Source organism: Micromys minutus, assembly GCF_963924665.1.
Source record: "Micromys minutus genome assembly, chromosome: X".
Lineage (NCBI taxonomy): Eukaryota > Metazoa > Chordata > Mammalia > Rodentia > Muridae > Micromys > Micromys minutus.
In genome coordinates, this window is record NC_137970.1 from 49,030,033 (window position 1) to 49,037,515 (window position 7,483).

Genomic DNA, 7,483 nt, shown 5'->3' on the forward strand with positions numbered 1-7,483 from the left:
CCCAAGATGAAGACAGCAGCAGAGGACCTGACCTGTATTATCATGAAGAAGGCTTAAAGCTAAGTTGGAGCAGTCCACTAAAAAAGAAAAAAAGAAAAGAAAGAAAGAAAAGTATTAGCCGTGTGACAAATGGAAAAAGTGCCCCAAATTAATTGCACAGAAGATGATATGTAAATTCCCTTTCCTTCACACATTGCTCTATTTGCTAAGTAGCTTTGATATAGAATAAGGTAGAGAAGACCAATTATTTATTCTGAGTTATTGATTTATTTAGTGATTTTCTTAAAGCACTGCTTGTACTGCCTATTTACCAAGCAGGATGTCACTGGCTATCTGAAACAGAGAAATGGCTGGAGAAGTATCTGTAGACTTATGTTAAGGTGATATATGATTAGACATTACAAAGATAGGTGGAGAAAGGTCGAGGAGCCAAAGGAGAGACAGGGAGCAAAGAGAGAAGGAAGGAATCAAGATGGAGCTCCAGAAGGAGGAGCTGGATCCAGGTGGACTTAATTGGTGTTAGGTAGATAGGAATATTTTAAGGGATTTTATAGGTCTTTTATCTCATATAGAAGGGCAGTTTGTATCTTTGTCTATTGGATATAATCTTATTGTTGAGAGGGTATGTGGACTGAGAATTTAAAAATAAGCCTACATAAAAAGCTATTGGGCTTTGGAGTCATGTTTGTGCTGGGCAATGGAGAGATGGAACACGTCGTGACGGTTGTATCTTCCCGGGACAGAAATAACAGGGCGAGCAGAGTGAACAGCCTAAAAAGGGAATCTCGTAGAGAGTGTAGTCTGCTGACCGAGTGACAGAATCCATCTGCTCGGCTCCACACTAGAGTGAGACTGTGGGGACCGATAAAGGTTAAGCCATCCTTTTAATGATTACCACAACAGTATCTGGAAAAAGAGATGAAACAATAGGTTGTTGCCCTTACCAACCAGCTGACTGCCACATAAGCATCAGTAAAATGTTGCTGGCTTGTTTGCCCCACCTTGTGGTTGTATCATATAAATTAGAATGCAAACTGGACCTGGGATGGAGGGCTTTCAGGAGCTGTCCTGGCTTTAATGCAGCATTGACGTTTCCTCTCTTTCATGCTCACTGGTGTCAGAGTGATGATTCCAGAAAGACTCTCACAACAGCTATAAACAGCAAAACTTCATGCAACAAGTGTCCTTCCTGGCAATGGAGCTTCCCAAATATCTTTACTCTTCATTCCTGTGTTGATAGCTTTTGGTTATTTTATACATTTTTATTTCAAATATAATTACATCACTTGCCTTTTTCCTTTACTCCCTCCAGTTTCTTCATATTCCCCACTCACAAATTTGTAGCTTCTTCTTAGATTATTATCACTACATGTAGATATATCAGCACAAAGTCATAATGTAACATTCTGAGTCCATCTTTATTCATGTATACATGGTTTTGGAGCTGACTATCCTATACTAGACAAACAATTAGGAGACTTATTTCTTGGAGAGGCTCTTTTTCTCTCTCTGTCTCTATCTGCCTGTCTGTCTGTCTGTCTATCTCAACAGTCATCAGTTGTCTGTAGTTCCTTATCCAGGGATATAATACTGTGAGGATTTTCACATTCCTGTGTTAGCATTTCCATTGATATTGTCACTGTTCTGATCTTTTTTACATAACCATTTCTATGAGAGACTGTTTCACAACATACTTCATGGTATTCTGGCTCTTATAATCTTTCTGATTTATTTTTCCCAATACTTCCCTAGCCATAAATGCAGGAACTGCATTGTAAATATACCCATTAGGGTGCAGCTTCCCATAATCCACTGATTTCTGCATTGGTCCATGTATTAGCCAGAGTTCTCTGGAGAAACAGCATGGATACAATGGATTTATATACATAAAAACAAAAATTTATTAGACTAGGTTATTGGAGTTATTAGGCAGGCTGTGGCATGTCTGTTCCAATAATGGCAGTCTCCTGAAAGAAAGCGTTCCAGTAATTACTTGGTCTCTGGGGCTGGATGTCTGAGATGGTCTTCAATATATTCCAGAGCCCAAAGAAGTAGGCTCTTCCATGCCAGTGAAGAAATTAACTTGCCAGCTGCTTGGGCTTCAGTTAATTCCACATATAGTCTAGTTGACAACAAAAAATAGCCATTGCAGTTCTGTTGTGGCTTTTTGTGATAACTTCCATTTGCTGTAAAGAGATTTTTATGAGGGGCAATAGTTACACACATCTGCATGTATAAAGATAAGATTTATGAGATAGCTAAGAATTATACTAGTAATAGATTATCTTCTAAGATCTATGAACTCAATAGCCCTGGGAAATTGGCCAGTACCAGACTTTGTTTCCCTCCTGTTGAGTGGGCTTGAAGCCTAACCAGACAGCTGGTGGTTAACAATAACATATGAGCGCCAGTTACCGCACCTTAAAAGAAATCTTGCCATACTGGTCACTACCTATTGTGGCTTATAAGTGTCACAGATGAGCAGAACTATTAATTGCTTTCACAATTATCCTTACAAAGATAAATGGATAGTGCACTTGTGGTATATAAAAACAGTGCAATTCTATTCATCTAAAAATAAAACTCAATTTGCAGGTAAATGGATGGACCTAGGAAAGATTATATTGAGTGAGTAACCCAGACCTCAAGAGACAAATGCCCGACGTTTTCTCTCATCTGCCATTCCTTCTTGCTCAGGTGGGTGTGTACAACCACAGAAAATGGGAAAGTATAAGGGGATAAGGGGAGAGAGGCTTGAAAGGGGGTACCACTATACAGCTGGTATGAAGTGTAAAATAGAATAATGGAGAAGGTGCTCTAACTGGGGTTGAGAGAAGTCAACACCCAGTGAGAAGGGGCAAATAATGTCGAGGTTGCTTAAGAATGCCTCAGGGAATCTTTAACATTTACCTATGACTGGAGAGATGGCTCAGTGGTTAAGAGCACTGACTGCTCTTCCAGAAGTCCTGAGTTCAAATCCCAGCAACCACATGGTGACTCACAACCATCTGTAATGGGATCTGATGCCCTCTTCTGGTGTGTTTGAAGACAGTTACAGTGTACTCGTACATATAAAATATAATTAAATTAATTAATTAAAACGGATTTACCTAAAAACTCATACACAATACATATAAGGAAGTTATGCCCTAGGCCTGACAATGTTCCACACAAGAACCATAGGCTAACAAAAATTCTAGTACCAGGCACTAAAAACCTCCTTTCAAATTATTGGTCAGGGTAGACTGAGTCCCAAAACAAGATAGAATACGGCTGTTCCCCTTAGTTGCTTCTCAGAGATTAAAGATAAGTCTCTATTACTGAGAACACAGGGCTCAGATACTTGGAGCTGAATCTAATTTGAAAGCTTCATTTCTGTAGTTTAACTTCCATGGTACCAGTTCCACAAAAAAAAAAAAAATCCTGATCAGGAGGAAACACTTCAAAGTGCCCCAATGTAAATCTTAAAGAATCCTGAGAAAACTAAATAGACAAGCAAAGAAAGAGGGTGAAGGGAGGTTTTAGAGGCAAGAAGGGTAGCTCAAAAGCCTTGTACTCAAATGGACAAGAAAAAAGGCAGGGAAAAATCCCAAATATTGACAATAAGATGAAATGGAAGAGGGAAAAGAAAACCCATGGTAATTGGTGCCCATATTCGTGTGTCATGAGTCCTCATTAATCAGTTACATCACATTATTAACAGAGTACTGTTATTAAGTTGCCAATTACTCTGTGTCTGTTTTGGCTATTTTGGAGTCCAAAGATGAGGAAACTCAACTATGAGATTGCTAGAAAAGAATGACATTTATCTTCAAATTCATAAGGAAAACAGGACAGGTTTCAGTGGTAGTTCAGTATAGATGAAAAAAAATGAAAGCTGTTCATTTTAAGAGAAGGTTTATGATATTTCAGCTCTAACAGTTTGTGGTTCAGTTTTTAAAAACAGAAATTTGTAGTTAAGATGTTAATGCATTCTTTGCAGCTTTTTAGGTATGTAGAAGTATATTTTTAGTTTAAGAAAATGATAAATATAGATTTGGTTCAGGGATTCTCCCCACTTTGCCTCACAGCCTCCCTGTTAGATGACAGGTTTCTCGAGACTGGTGGCATCTTTGATATGCTGCCAGTGCCACTTTTTAAAAAAAGAAAGTCTACTACTTTTAGCTAAGGCAGATTTTTCACTAAATAAACTGTTAGGCAATGAGAAAGAAGGGAGGGTAGAAGACAAGAACTGAGAACAGAGGAAAAAGAGGACAGTCTTCTTATACTGGATTGAGAGGCGCATATTAGGTAATCGCAGCGTGGGTAGGTTCCCCAGGCCATCTTGTGAAGCAGTTATAGCAAAAACATTCAATGAATGCAAACACAGATGCTTTGTCCTTACTAAATATCATCTCCATGGCTAATTACTCCTATTGTGCTATGTATATCTAATTAAGCCACATCTCATTTAAAATTCATTGGAAGCAAAAGGCTCAAATAATGTGTGAATAATCAGTTGGGGTTTAAGTCCAAGTACTAGTCTAATATTTTCTCAGTTGATCCCTACATTGCTTCAGTGTGCACTTATGGGTACGTGGAGTGCACATGCAAGTGAAGGTCAGCCATTCATGGTGGATGCCTTTCTCTATCACTCTCCAAATTTTGAGTTAATTTCTTTCACTAAAACTAGAGTTCACCAGTGTTGCTAGACCGGCTGGCTAGAAGGTTCCAAGGCCCTTCCTGTCTCTGTCTCACCAGCACTAGTGTTACAAGAACATGGGTGCTCAATTTGAACCCTGGTTCTCATGCTTGTGAAGCAAGCACTGCACTGAGAAAACTCCCCAGCTCCAATTTGCTTCATTTTAAAATCAGTTTACATAATCATAAAATCCAGTTTTTTCATTTCTGGTAATATACATAATATGGAAGGGGGAAATTTTACAGGATTTTACCGCTAAACAAAAAAATACAGGCAACTAAGGAAAAAAGGTATTCCCAGGAATAAGCCTCATAATTGATTATTCAGTATGAATTGATCATCTATGAAACAACATACATACAACTAACAATAAACAAACTAAAAAATTGTACTGTGGGTCTTTGTTCCCGGCTGGGTTGCTGGCGGCCCCACACGGAGATCTCTGGTCAGGGACAGGAGTGGCTTCTGCCACCTCTGCTGCTGGGTCTGGCTGAGCATGTGGGCTCAGGTGAAGAGAGGAAGCCTCAGGCAGGGAAAGGGGAAATCTGTTCCGCCACTTCCGCTGGGTTTGGGCTGTCCCCATTTTCGTTGCTGCCACTGGATGCCAGGCTGGGCTGAACTGAGCCAGTGGGAGGCTCATGTTGATGAATTAAAATTCCTCTACAGGCATAGATTTATCAACAGGTATCTTCATTAAGTGAAATAGTTCTATAATATTATAGGGCACTGGCCTGCTTTATGAAGAACAAAGCAGTATTATATGGCTTTAAGAGAAAATTATTATTTCTGTTCAAATCTGGCCGTAGTCATGGAAACCATACAGAAAGGGAACCTGAGATGAAATAACTATGACTGATGCCCTGTTCATCTCTAGAATCCATCTATGTAGTAACTCTGATGTCAGCCATCACAGGGCCTTCACCCTCTGCTTACGCTAATTACTGTTGGGTCTTATATCACTGAAACCTTTACGAGATGATAATTTCTATCTGGGTACAATTAAGATAATAGTTATTAGATCATTTAAATCCTACCAAGACTTCTGATTTCTGCATTCTAGCTCATCTGATTCCTTAAGTGTATTCAGAAAGAGACTGAGAACATTTAGGACTTATACACTGAACTTGCTCAATCAGAGCATACCAGGTGCCAGTACTCCTGATAATAGGGTTGCGAATAGATGGATCCATAGGATTGGAAACTCCCAAGCCAACAGATTTATCAACATCTATCTGAGCTGGAAGCATCCACCAACTATGTGGATGCTTTCTCTTGGGATTCCATGGCAGAGAACATATTACAGAACAGAAAGGGACTGGACCTCCTCTTTATGTAAGAAAGGGCTCTGGCAAGAGATCACATCCAAAGTACATCTGGATATGTACAATATGGCTGATATAAACCAGTTTGGCTGATGTGAATGATCCCTCTTCATCTGGGTTACATAGCCAGATGCTCTGATGAATGACGCATTGCCCCAGCCTTTGACTAGCCTTTGAGCCTTCCTGGACCCTGACAACAGACACCCTAGTTTCGGCTAGAAGTTACAGAAGACAACACATCATCCCTTGTCCTCCTAACAGGCTGAAATATTAAATCAAAAGGAAATTCCCTGTCATAGGGGGCAAAATAGCTACCTATAATGCCAATTGGCACACCTGGAAAGTGGGCCCATGTAAATATTACTATACGAGGCTTGGACTGAGCCCAGAGCATTGCTTTCTCTATTCTAACATAGGCCAGGAAGCTTCTAGCCTCTGTACAATCTAATCTTCCAAGCTGGCTGATTCAAGATGGCTTCTCTCGGCTTCTGGCTAAATCTCACAGCTCAGAAAATCTGTCTGTTCCCAGTTGCACTTGCATCACCTTTAATCCCAAACAATAACATCTAAATGAGGAACAAAGTGATGAATCAGAAAAAGATTTGACAGAATGAATCAAAGATAAGGATACGCCCAACTCTCATGAGCACAGACAGTAAAGAACCAGTATAGAAAGAGAATTAAGTTCAATTCAGATGGTGTAATTCAGTTGAGTACATTTGAGTTCATGCAATTCTGTTAGGTTCTGTTCAGCTTCTGCAGTGAGTGAAGTCATTGTGGTTCATTTCATGAAATTCACAGTGTCCTGTTTGTTCACAGTTTGGGATGGGTCCTGGCAGCAGGTGAGGCACTGGGGCACTGGTACCCAGTGGTTAGCATTACCACAATCCAGGTGGAGTAATTGTTGCCATGCTCTATCATCTTCTTGGAGATCTTACAGGGTCACTTCTGGAATCTGGGGTCTCTGTCATAGCAGGCTTAAATAACTTAAATGCCCATATTCAGCAGATCTCTAACAAGTTTGAGGACCATTATTTATTAAGTATATAGGAGCTGAACAACCTTGCTTAGCTTTTACTTGCTTTAGGCTATATCTTGAAAGCATACATGAGGCTAAATAAAGCTTTCCCCTCTGTAATTAATGTAATTAGCACTTAGCATACTACAAGAATAATTCTGATCATATTAAAGAATTTGATCCTTTATGAAATGACTATTAACTTGTATGTCTTAATTGTCTTTAACAGTTTTTAAGTTAATCGCTTTTATAAGGTTAGGATTTTGTAGCTTTATTTCTGTTAAGTTTAGCCTTAAAAATAACAATTTATGAATTGACTCTCTTTTGGTGTCAAGATAAGACTTTTAACTCATAAACAGCCCGCAAAGGGACTGGGGGCTTTCCTGATCTTTTTATGGTATAACATATCAGAATATAACAGTTTCATATGTGACTCAGTTTATCAAAATAGCTAAAGTTTAA